Below are 13,538 nucleotides of genomic sequence, written 5' to 3'. Positions count from 1 at the left end.
ATATAGACAACATCCACGGCCCTTCCTTCGTCAACCGTTTTTGTCACTTCCTCAAAACACTCCACCAAATTTGTAAGGCACGACCTCTCTCTTACAAAACCATGCTGTCTGTCACTAATGAGATTGTTCCATTCTAAATGCGCATACATCCTGTCTCTAAGAATCCTCTCCAACAACTTCCCTACCACGGACGTCAAGCTGACTGGCCTATAATGACCCGGGTTATCCCTGCTACCCTTCTTAAATAACGGTACCACATTCGCTATCCTCCAATCCTCAGGGACCTCACCTGTGTCCAATGAAGAGACAAAGATTTCCGTCAGAGGCCCAGCAATGACATCTCTTGTCTCCCTGAGCAGTCTAGGATAGATGCCATCAGGCCCTGGGGATTTGTCAGTTTTAATGTTACCTAAAAAACCTAACACTTCCTCCCTTGTAATGGAGGTTCTCTCTAACGGGTCAACACCTCCCTCTGAGACACTCCCAGTCAACAAGTCCCTCTCCTTTGTGAATACCAATGCAAAGTATTCATTTAGGATCTCCCCTATTCCCTTGGGTTCTTAGCATAATTCCCCTCCTTTGTTCCTGAGAGGTCCGACCTTTTCCCTGACAACTCTTTTGTTCCTAACATATGAATAAAATGCCTTAGGATACTCCTTAATCCTGTCTGCCAAGAACATTTTGTGACCTCTTTTTGCCCTTCTAACGCCCTGTTTGAGTTCTTTCCTACTCTCTCTATATTCCTTCAGAGCTCCATCTGTTTTCAGTTGCCTGGACTTAACGTACGCCTCTCTTTTCTTTTTGATCAGATCTTCAATTTCCCTGGTTATCCACGGCTCTCGAATCCTACCTTTCCTATCCTTCCTTTTTACAGGCACATGCCTGTCCTGCAGCCTTATCAACTGTTCCTTAAAAGACTCCCACATGCCAGACGTGGACTTACCCCTGAACAGCCTCTCCCAATCAACGGCCACCAATTCCTGCCTGATCCGGCTATAGTTAGCCTTCCCCCAATTTAGCACCCTACCCTTAGGACAACACTCGTCCTTGTCCATTACTATCCTAAAGTTAACAGAGTTGTGGTCACTATTTGCCACATGTTCCCCTACCGAAACTTTGACGACCTGACCGGGCTCATTTCCCAGAACTAGATCCAGTATAGCCCCCTCTCTAGTTGGGCTATCTACATACTGTTCCAAAGAACCTTCCAGTACGCATTTTACAAATTCCTCCCCATCCAGACACCCAGCCCTAAGCACTTTCCAGTCTATACCAGGGAAATTGAAGTCTCCCACTACAACAGCCCTATTTTCTCTGCACATATCCAGAATCTCTTGACATATCCGTTCCTCCACTTCCCGTGGGCTGTTGGGTGGCCATTTCTATATTCCCCACCCATCGTCAACCTTTTGCAATATCTGCACTCCTCAAACTCTGGCTGCTTGAGCATCCTTGATTTTAATCACTCCACCATTGATGGATATGCCTTGAGCTTCCAAGACTGCATGTTCTGGAATATCCTCCCTAAACTTCTTCGCCTATCTTTCTGCCTTTAAGACACTTCTTAAAACCTGTGTTGTTGAGAATGTTTTTGGTCAGCTGCCCAAACATGTGGCTTGGTGTGATATTTTGTTTGAGATTGTTCCTGTGGAGCTTCCTCAGACAGTTTTGCAACAATTGAAACAGGAAATATTCATTGCGTGAATGAATGTTTTTTACACTGACATAGTTCCAACTTTCAAAAGTGAGTGACATGCTACTTCTTTCAATCAGATGTTTAGTCCTTCCTCAGCATGCAAAAATAGCCAGAGTTATATCTCCAGTAACTTGTTGATGATCATGTCATTTCCTCTCCAGTGCAAGGTCTTTGGTTTAAATCAATTGTTTTCCTGCCCCCTGTTGAAATTTTTGGGATAGGATTTCTGCCTCCAAGGGCTTCGGCGAAGGCGAGGAAGGTTGTTTGTTTTTCTTCTGTTACACCCCCTTTTTTGTTTTATCTCCCAAAAACTAAAAAGGACATGGCTAGTATGAGTGGGAGGCCAGTATACTGCATTCAGTGTGGGATGTGGGAGTTCCTGGAGACAACTTGCCTCCCGGAAGTCCATATCTGTGCCAGATGCGTGGAACTGCAACTCCTGAAGGATCATGTAAGGGAGCTGGAGCTGAGGCTCGATGAACTCAGTTTAGTTAGGGAAAATGAGAGATTAATAAATAAAAGTTATAGTCAGGTAGTGACACCAGGGTCTCGGAAGGAAGACACGTGGGTCACAGTTAGGAGGGGTAATAGTCAGAAGGGTGATGTGCCAGAAAGTACCCCAGTGGCAGTCTCCCGTAAAAGAAAGGGATGGGCAACAGATGGGAGAAGGGAAGGGAGTGAGCAGTCTGTGGAGGGATCCCCTGTGGTTGTCCCCCTCCAAAATAGGTATATTGTTTTGGATTCTGTGGAGGGGGATGACCCTCCAGGGGTAAGCCACGAGGACCAGATCGCCTCCACGGAGACAGGCTCAGGGGTCCGGAAGGGAAAGAAGGGGTTTAGGAGAGCGATAGTTGTGGGGGACGCAATGGTTAGAGGCACGGACAGGCGGTTCTGTGGGAGTGAATGAGAATCCAGGATGGTAGTCTGCCTCCCTGGTGCCGGGGTACTGGATGTCTCCGAGAGGGTAGGAAGCATATTTAAAAAGGAAGGTAGTCAAACGGATGAGGGTAGGAAGCATATTTAAAAAGGAAGGTAGTCAAACGGATGTGATTATACACATTGGTGAAAATGATGTAGGTAGGAAGAGCAGGGGGGTCATACGAGAGAAATTCAGGGAGTTGGGTGCTAGGCTAAAAAGGTCTCCAGGGTAGCAATCTCTGGACTGCTCCCGGTGTCTAGTGCAAGTGAGGCTCGGAACAGGGAGATTCTACAGTTGAACGTGTGGCGTGCAAGAGGGAGGGTTTTAAATTCATAGATAACTGGGAAATCTTCAAGTCAGGATGGCACCTGTACAGAAAGGATGGGTTACACCTTAACTGGAAGAGAGCAAATATCCTGGCTGGGAGTTTTGCTAGAGTGTTTCGGCAGGATTTAAACTAGTGTGGCAGGGGGGTGGGGAACAAAACAGGAGGTCAGTAAATACTGAGGCTGGGGTTGAGCTGGGGGCCAGGGCAAGGCTAGCTAAGAAGAGGAGCACTCTGGAGGAGGATGACCTGAGTGGGCCTGGAGGTCTGGAGTGCATCTGCTTCAATGCGAGGAGCGTAACGGGTAAAACAGACGAACTTAGGGCCTTAATGCTTATGCGGAATTTGGATGTGGTTGCGGTGACGGAAACTTGGTTAAAAGAAGGACAGGACTGGCAGCTGAATATTCCGGGGTATAAGTGTTTTAGGCGAGACAGAGGAGGGGCTAAAAAAGATGGGGGAGTAGCGATATTAGTTAAGGAGCATATTACCGCGGTGCAGAGGGTAGACAACTTAGAGGGGTCATGTACTGAGTCGCTGTGGGTGGAACTCAGAAACAGGAAGGGTGCAATCACTATGCTGGGGGTGTACTACAGACCACCCAACAGCCCACGGGAAGTGGAGGAAAGGATATGTCAGGAGATTCTGGATAGGTGCAGAAAAAATAGGGTTGTTGTAGTGGGGGACTTTAATTTCCCTGGCACAGACTGGAAAGTGCTTAGAGCTGGGGGTCCGGACGGGGAGGAATTTGTAAAATGCGTACTGGAAGGTTCTTTGGAACAGTATGTAGATAGCCCGACTAGAGAGGGGGCTATACTGGACCTAGTTCTGGGAAATGAGCCCGGTCAGGTCGTCAAAGTTTCGGTAGGGGAACATGTGGCAAATAGTGACCACAACTCTGTTAACTTTAGGATAGTAATGGACAAGGATGAGTGCTGTCCTATGGGCAGGGTGCTAAATTGGGGGAAGGCTAACTATAGCCGGATTAGGCAGGAATTGATGGATGTTGATTGGGAGAGGATGTTCGAGGGTAAGTCCACGTCTGGCATGTGGGAGTCATTTAAGGAACTATTGATAAGGCTGCAGGATAGGCATGTGCCTGTAAAACGGAAAGATTGGAAAGGTAGGATTCGAGAGCCGTGGATAACCAGGGAAATTGAGGATCTGATTAAAATGAAAAGGGAGGCGTACGTTAAGTCCAGGCAACGGAAAACAGATGGAGCTCTGGAGGAATATAGAGAGTGTAGGAAAGAACTCAAACGGGGAGTTAGAAGGGCAAAAAGAGGTCACAAGATGTTCTTGGCAGGCAGGATTAAGGAGAATCCTAAGGCATTCTATTCATACGTTAGGAACAAAAGAGTTGTCAGGGAGAAAATCGGACCTCTCAGGGACAAAGGAGGGGAATTATGCTAAGAACCCAAGGGAATAGGGGAGATCCTAAATGAATACTTTGCATCGGTATTCACGAAGGAGAGGGGCATGTTAACTCGGAGGGAGGCGTTGACCCATCAGAGAAAATCTCCATTACAAGAGAGGAAGTGTTAGGTTTTTTAGAGAACATTAAAACTGACAAAGCCCCAGGGCCTGATGGCATCTATCCTCGACTGCTCAGGGAGACGAGAGATGAAATTGCTGGGCCTCTGACGGAAATCTTTGTCGCTTCTTTGGACATGGGTGAGGTCCCTGAGGATTGGAGGATAGCGAATGTGGTCCCGTTGTTTAAGAAGGGTAGCAGGGATAACCCAGGAAATTATAGGCCGGTGAGCTTGACGTCCGTGGTAGGGAAGTTGTTGGAGAGGATTCTTAGAGACAGGATGTATGTGCATTTAGAACGGAACAATCTCATTAGTGACAGACAGCATGGTTTTGTAAGAGAGAGGTCGTGCCTTACAAATTTGGTGGAGTGTTTTGAGGAAGTGACAAAAACGGTTGATGAAGGAAGGGCCGTGGATGTCGTCTATATGGATTTCAGTAAGGCATTTGACAAAGTCCCTCATGGCAGGTTGGTTAAGAAGGTTAAGGCTCATGGGATACAAGGAGAAGTGGCTAGATGGGTGGAGAACTGGCTTGGCCATAGGAGACAGAGGGTAGTGGTCGAAGGGTCTTTTTCCGGCTGGAGGTCTGTGACCAGTGGTGTTCCGCAGGGCTCTGTACTGGGACCTCTGCTATTTGTGATATATATAAATGATTTGGAAGAAGGTGTAACTGGTGTAATCAGCAAGTTTGCGGATGACACAAAGATGGCTGGAATTGCGGATAGCGAAGAGCATTGTCGGGCAATACAGCAGGATATAGATAGGCTGGAAAATTGGGCGGAGAAGTGGCAGATGGAGTTTAATCCGGATAAATGCGAAGTGACGCATTTTGGAAGAAATAATGTAGGGAGGAGTTATACAATAAATGGCAGAGTCATCAGGAGTATAGAAACACAGAGGGACCTAGGTGTGCAAGTCCACAAATCCTTGAAGGTGGCAACACAGGTGGAGAAGGTGGTAAAGAAGGCATATGGTATGCTTGCCTTTATAGGACGGGGTATAGAGTATAAAAGCTGGAGTCTGATGATGCAGCTGTATAGAACACTGGTTAGGCCACATTTGGAGTACTGCGTCCAGTTCTGGTCGCCGCACTACCAGAAGGACGTGGAGGCATTAGAGAGAGTGCAGAGAAGGTTTACCAGGATGTTGCCTGGTATGGAGGGTCTTAGCTATGAGGAGAGATTGGGTAAACTGGGGTTGTTCTCCCTGGAAAGACAGAGAATGAGGGGAGATCTAATAGAGGTGTACAAGATTATGAAGGGGATAGATAGGGTGAACGGTGGGAAGCTTTTTCCCAGATCAGAAGTGACGTTCATGAGGGGTCACGGGCTCAAGGTGAGAGGGGCGAAGTCTAACTCAGATATTAGAGGGATGTTTTTTACACAGAGGGTGGTGGGGGCCTGGAATGCGCTGCCAAGTAGGGTGGTGGAGGCAGGCACGCTGACATCGTTTAAGACTTACCTGGATAGTCACATGAGCAGCCTGGGAATGGAGGGATACAAACGATTGGTCTAGTTGGACCAAGGAGCGGCACAGGCTTGGAGGGCCGAAGGGCCTGTTTCCTGTGCTGTACTGTTCTTTGTTCTTTGTTCTTTGTCATCCAATCAAATGATGTGGAGATGCCGGCGTTGGACTGGGGTAAGCACAGTAAGAAGTCCCACAACACCAGGTTAAAGTCCAACAGGTGTATTTCGTAGCACAAGCCACAAGCTTTCGGAGCGCTTGCTGCTCCTTTGTCAGGTGAGTGGGAGTTCTGTTCACAAACAGGGCATATATAGATATAAACTCAATTTACAAGATAATGGTTGGAATATGAATCTTTACAGGTAATCAAGTCTTAAAGGTACAGACAATGTGAGTGGAGAGAGGGTTAAGCACAGGTTAAAGAGATGTGTATTGTCTCCAGACAGGACAATTACTGAGATTTTGCAAGCCCAGGCAAGTCATGGGGGTTACAGATAGTGTGACATGAACCCAAGATCCCGGTTGAGGCCGTCCTCGTGTGTACGGAACTTGGCTATCAGTCTCTGCTCAGCGACTCTGTGCTGTGTGTGTCATGAAAGCCGCCTTGTGTGTGTCGTGAATCCACGACACCACAAAACCCTGCCACAGCAACCTCTGCAGGACATGCCGGATCATTGACACGGATGCCATCATCTCACGTGGGAACACCATCCACCAGGTACATGGTACAGAGTCTTGCAACTCGGCCAACATTGTCTACCTGATACGCTGCATGAAAGGATGTCCCGAGGCATGGTACATTGGGGAGACCATGCAGACGCTACGACAGCAGATGAATGAACACCGCTCGACAATTCCCAGGCAAGACTGTTCTCTTCCTGTTGGGGAACACTTCAGCGGTCACGGGCATTCGGCCTCTGATCTTCGGGTAAGCGTTCTCCAAGGCGGCCTTCACGATACACGACAGTGCAGAGTCGCTGAGCAGAGACTGATAGCCAAGTTCCGTACACATGAGGACGGTCTCAACCGGGATCTTGGGTTCATGTCACACTATCTGTAACCCCCATGACTTGCCTGGGCTTGCAAAATCTCATTAACTGTCCTGTCTAGAGACAATACACATCTCTTTAACTTGTGCTTAACGCTCTCTCCACGCACATTGTCTGTACCTTTGAGACTTGATTACCTGTAAAGACTCGCATTCCAACCATTATTTTGTAAATTGAGTTTGTGTCTTTATATGCCCTGTTTGTGAATAGAACTCCCACTCACCTGACGAAGGAGCAGCGCTCCGAAAGCTAGTGGCTTTTGCTACCAAATAAACCTGTTGGACTTTAACCTGGTGTTGTGAGACTTCTTACTTTCAGAATAAGTCCAGGGTTCTGCTGGGTCCTCCTCCTTCCTGCTATAATACCCTGTGGACAGTAAAATTCAACTCAATATTTCAATGACTAATAACACACGTGTTTAAAAATTTCTGCTGCAACAATAGAAACGCAAAATACTGCAGATGCTGGAAACAGGAAGTGCTAGAAATTCTCAGCAGGTCTGGGCGCAGCTGTGGAGAGAGAAGCAGATTTGTAAACTCTAACTGACCTGAAACATTGGCCGGAATTTTCCGCTGTTGGTGTCAGCGAGATCTTCCCGCTAATGGCGTGTGCCCACCATGCCATTAGTTTCCTGGCAGCACAGAACCAGAAGATCCCACCGTCGGCAAACAGCACATCACCTCCCACCATGAGAAGCACTTCACAGGGAGGCCAAAGAATCCCCCCCACTGTTCCTTTCTCCACAGCTGCTGTCAGACCTGCGGAGAATTTCCAGCATTTAATTTTTTGTTGGGTTACTCATAGAAGGTTCAGAAAATTATCTTCAGTTTCTGGAGTTTCCAGGCCAATACTCCAGTATGATACTGAGCACAATGCCTTTATCTCAATACAAATTCCTGAACTTCCACCTGCGCATCTGCCGTATTTCAGTTTGAATTATTTTTGGATTGGACTATTGAATTGAATTATAACAACAGTGACACATTGTCAGCAAGGAAGGAACTCAACAGCCACACACAACACTGGAAAAGTTTAACAGCTATAAAAGAGAAGTCAATTGCAGCCAGAGAGATTATAATATATTCTCTGCATGTGATATTCCTTCATAAAATTTATGATCATAATTCAAAATCTTTGGAAGAGAAGTAATCAAATACTCCTGCAAAATAGCAATCGTTTGGACCTGTATAATAATGAATACATTAACTTACAAAGCGCTATTACTTTCTTAGTCAAATTTTATCAGACTTTCAGTTTTACTCCTAAACTATCACATTCCCGACTATCAGATCCCTCCTAACACATGGGAGAAGACAGATTTTCCAAATTAGACTTTGTGATAACTTAGGAAACTTGGAATTTAATGCCAACATTGAATCTAGATGACCCTTCGTCAGCTCTGACGAAGGGTCATCCAGACTCGAAATATTGGCTCTATTCTCTCCCCACAGATGCTGTCAGACCTGCTGATATTTTCCAGCATTTTCTGTTTTTGTTTCAGATTCCAGCATCTGCAGAATTTTGTTTTTATTTTGGAATTTAATGGTCAGGCCATCCAATGGCCATAGAACCAGCAGCAACTCCACTGTGGCCATTTTCAGGATGCCCAATGGGATTTACTCCTAATCAGGCACCTAACTACCTGTTTCCAGGTTTCCTGTGAGGTGAATTTCCCCCGGAAGTCCTGCTGCAAGGTGGATGACCTACCTCAGAAAGCTGACAGCCCAACAGAGGCCACCAGCTCTCCAGTCCTGGCAGTGACCCAGGGAATGATGGCCAGTGCCAGTACTGCAGTGTGACCTATACTAGGGATTGATGATGGAGCCCTAGAAAACAACTAGGTGGGGTAGATTTGCCAGGGCCAGGTAGGGAGGCCCCAATGAGAGAGATTAATTTAAAGAAGGACTTAACTCAAGAGTCCCTGCATTCCTGCCAGTGGATGTCTCCATCGTGTTGGAATGTCAGAGAAAGCAGAGCCCCTCCCCTTTCCACATCAGGCCCTTGGCATACCAGCCTGCGTGGCTTGACTCCTGCCACTGGTTAAATATCACCAGCACCTGGATCAGTCCCTTAAGTTCTCTGGAGCGTAGGAGGCTGAGGGGTGATCTTATAGAGGTCTATAAAATAATGAGGGGCATAGACAAGGTAGATAGTCAATATCTTTTCCCAAAGGTAGGAGAGTCTAAAACTAGAGGGCATAGGTTTAAGGTGAGAGGGGAGAGATACAAAAGTGTCCAGAGGGGCAATGTTTTCACACAGAGGGTGGTGAGTGTCTGGAACAAGCTGCCAGAGGTAGGAGTAGAGGCGGATACAATTTTGTCTTTTAAAAAGCATTTAGATCATTACATGGGTGTAGAGGGATATGGGCCAAATGCGGGCAATTGGGATTAGCTTAGGGGTTTTTACAAAAAAAGGGCGGTCAAAGGGCCTGTTTCCATGCTGTAAACCTCTATGACTCTAAGTTGCAGTCAAGTGACCACTTAAGGACTTAATTTGGCTTCTAGGTGGGTAGGTTGTAATGACTTCAATGAGGCACATGAGTTTGGCCTCTTGGAGCATGAACTCCCTGATTGAGGTCATCACAAAAAGATGTCGCTGATTGAGGTCATAATTGCCTACAACCTGCTGCTGGGCGTGGCAATGCGTGCCATATACATGTCCAGGCAGCGGGTGATTGAAGGGGTCATCCAACTTGACTGTCTGCCCCTTTACCGCGGCTATATTTGTGGCCTGGTGTCCCTGGAAAGGGAGCATGCGGTGTCTGAGGGCACAGTTGATGCCTTCCCGCTGGGCACCGCAAGGACTGGGGTGTATTATTGATCCCTTTAATCACATTTTAATTTGATGTTTTAAGTTTCTTTTCCACTTCGTTTTTTGTTCGGGTGGTTCCCCTCCTTTTAGGGAGCTGCCCCTTTTGAGTTGTCCCTCAGTTAATTTGCTTTTGTTTGTTTGGTTGGACAACAAGGTGATGATCCTGATTGAGGTCATCACAAAAAGATGTCCTTGATTGACGTCATAATTGCCTGCAACCTGCTGCTGGGCTTGGCAAAGCTTGCTATATACAGGTCCAGGCAGCGGGCAACCAAGGGGAGTAAACTGACCTGACTGTCCGCCCCTCTATCGCGGCCAAATTCGCGGCCGGGTGTCCCTGGAGAAGGTGCATGCAGTGACCAAGGGCACTGTTAATGCCATCCCTGCCCGCTGGGCACTGCAGGGACTGGGGTGTATTATTGATCCCTTTAATCGCATTTTGATTTGATGTTTTAAGTTTCCTTTCAACTTTATCTTTTGTTTGGGATGGTTCCCTTCCTTTTGGGAGCTGCCCCTTTTAATCTGTCCCCTCATGAATTTGATTTAGTTTATTTGGTTGGCCAAAAAGATTGGTCATAATTGCTTGCCCAGTCAGGGGTTTCATCTGTATATAAAAATGGGAGTGTCAGATCTACTGGCACTCTGGGTTTTGACTGCAAACCTGAAGCATGCTGAGTGGAATAGAATTTGTAAATAAAGAGAATCTGGTGAAAGGACACTGGCCTCTGAAAGAGTTGTTTCATAGGCCAGCAGTGGGTTGCCCACACTGGAGTAATTCAGAAGGAGGCAGGAGGACCACAAAATCTTCACTCCAAACCATCTCATCTGATCATGTCACCCCGCTCCCTTCCCCCCACACCCAGCTTTGAACCGAGCTCTGGAAGGGTCTTCAATTTCCTCTCAAAATAAAAGTTTTCAAAATCTTATATAGCTTGTTATACTTTTAAATGTTTTTGTTAGCTTGGTTCAATCAGCTGGCAACAATCTGCACTTTAATACAGGAAGTTCTGCTTTCAGTGCAGCCGGGTTCCACACAGTCATGGTGGCCGGATTGAGTAGCCGGATTGAGTAGCAGGGTGGACCATGGTGATTGGGGCCACTTTCCTGTTGCAGCATTTAACCTTGGCAGCCATTGGGTTTGCTGCCCTCCTCTGCCTGTTCGGCTGTTGAGGACCTCTTGACTATACAAACAGCAGCAATGACACTTCCAAATGAATGGATTGTCTCGAAACATATTGGGCTGTCCTAAGAATGTGAAAGGCACCACATAATTACAATGTGGTTCATTCTTAAATTCTACTTAGAGATCAGTTGTAATCAGTGCAATTTGGATTATCATTTTTCTTTACTAGGGCTTACAATAAGCTTAGATGTTAAAATCCGAACTTTTAATATTTTGTCCACTTATACCTTAAAGAATTTTCTTATTGTCTTATCAGAAAACAAAGGATAACAGTGGTTTTAGAAGAATCAATAGCGCTGGAACATTTTAGCCCTTCCAAATTGCAGTGGCTGTAAATTCAATAATTTTGATGCAGATCAGTATACACTGGATCCCAACCTTTCCCAGCTCTTCCTGTGGGGCTTTGTTAAGGATGCAGCATTTGCACTTCCCAAACAAAGAGAGCAATATAAGTGTAACAGTTTAGAACATGCTCCCAGACTGGAAAGATTCTTGTTTTCAACTTGGAAGAAGACCACTGCTCCAATAATCTGACAGAGTAGGCATTCTCCAATGCCCAGCAGATGTGTAGCCCAGTTGGGGGTTCAGGTCTGGGTTGTGGGCCACACTCTCCAGTCATGTCAAAGGTTTTGCATAGATCTCTTGGAGCACATATTGCAGGTATCCTCCAGAGATGGACTGCAGTCCAGATTAAGAAAGAATGGGATCCTCAGACCCTATTTGGTGGAGTAATTACCAGCAGTCAGTGTGTGGTGCCAGACAGTAATGGATTTTAAAGCCTTATACATCTGATTGCATGATAACTCTAATAACTATGTCATAAATTTATTTTAAGTACAAATACTGGAACAGAAAAACACCATTCAGCCCTTCAAGTTTGTTCCATCATTCAATTAGACCATAACTGATCTGTATCCTAACTCCATCCACTTATCCTGGCTCCATATCCTTTAATACCTGCGGCTGGGAAAATCTATTGACCTCAGATTTAAAATTATAATTTTTTTGTGGGAGAAATTTTCACACTCCCACCATCCTTTTGCGTGAAGAAATGTTTCCTAATTTCCCTCCTGAATGTTCTGCCTCTGAATTTAAAGTTATTGTCCATTATCAATGTGTCACCAATGCAATACTACCCGCCACATTAAAAGTTCTAACACCTGCAAATAATTTACTTCAGCAGAAGGAATGCAAAACTCAGCAGTGATCGTCGAATCTCCATAATGCAATGAATCGCTAGTTCCCAGCAGAATACACCATTATCCCCCAACTATAAATTGTACATGATTCATTTATATATTTAAATATTTCACACTAAATCATCGTAAAATGGATCCTAAGTTTCTTACATTCCCATGCAGTTCTCCAATTTAACATCTAGGTCATGACTTACAGTAATTTTTTTATAAATCTGTCATAATTTTGTGTAAAAACGAAGAGTGCAATCCAATTACAGCATTAAATGTGAAGATGTGCTGCTGCCTCATATTTCAGCACCTCAGATCAGATTTAGCACCAGGCTTCATCATGTGTCACACTGATTCTTGACATGTTAGAATTTATTATAATGACACACTGTCTCATTTCATTTTAGTTATCAAAGAGAAACTACTTTTCTACAAATTCAGGAGCAAGTAGCACAAAATAATGTTTCCTTGCAAATGAGCATCACCCAATTCCCATTGACTACAATTTAGTAATTAGCATGGATTGATCTACGTTCAAATTTGACAAGCACAGAGTTCAAATGATTCAGGAATACTTTGGGTTGCCACGTTAGGTTTGTAGTTTCAGCACACCATCTGAGTGTGTGTCATTCTGCAAAAATCTATTCAAGTCCAGAGAGAAACTTGAGAACTGTAAAGCTTACCTGTTTCCACATGCCAATAGGTTAATTCAGGTTTATCAAAACCTGCAGCTGAAGCAGGAAACCTGGTGAGCATCACTGCATTTGCATTAGAACACGTTTGAAGCACAGGATGTCCATTCAGCATCCTAAATGTAATACTTCCGTGTTCATTTGCCTATTCTGCAGGATGAGCAGAGAGATTTTGCTGTTTGGTTGAATGTGCGAACATACAAGCATTCAGTATCAGCCTGGAGCACAGCTAACTCGCCTTTTTGGAAGCTGATAATGTGATAATTAAATTGCTAACAGACACCTTGTTGATGGCATTTGCTGAAGATTTGAAAACCCTTTTACAATTATACCTTCCTGCAGGGGAATCATCACTGGAAGCACAATGATCAGATTGGAGTTATTTTTGAAGGCATGTATTAAAATTTTATGTGGAGTGAAATGGGACAAGACCCGTTTCCTTTCTACTGCACAATGATTTATTACTCCAAAAGACCACAGAACTAATTAGCAGAGTAATTAATTAATATAAATTTGCATATTTGCATTCGCAATTAGTGCAGTCAACTGATTAGTCTGAAATGGGAAGTTTGACTCATCAGATGTTAGTGTCTGCTGGACCGGAAAAATGCTGCCAGATGAGGCAGACAAATAAACAGAGCGCATGTGCAAAACTCGTCTTTGTTGTAAAAAGGAAC

This window comes from Mustelus asterias, chromosome 7 (genome assembly GCF_964213995.1).
Source record: "Mustelus asterias chromosome 7, sMusAst1.hap1.1, whole genome shotgun sequence".
In the NCBI taxonomy this organism is placed as follows: domain Eukaryota; kingdom Metazoa; phylum Chordata; class Chondrichthyes; order Carcharhiniformes; family Triakidae; genus Mustelus; species Mustelus asterias.
The sequence above is the reverse complement of the archived record's forward strand: the minus strand, read 5'-3'. Positions refer to the sequence as shown.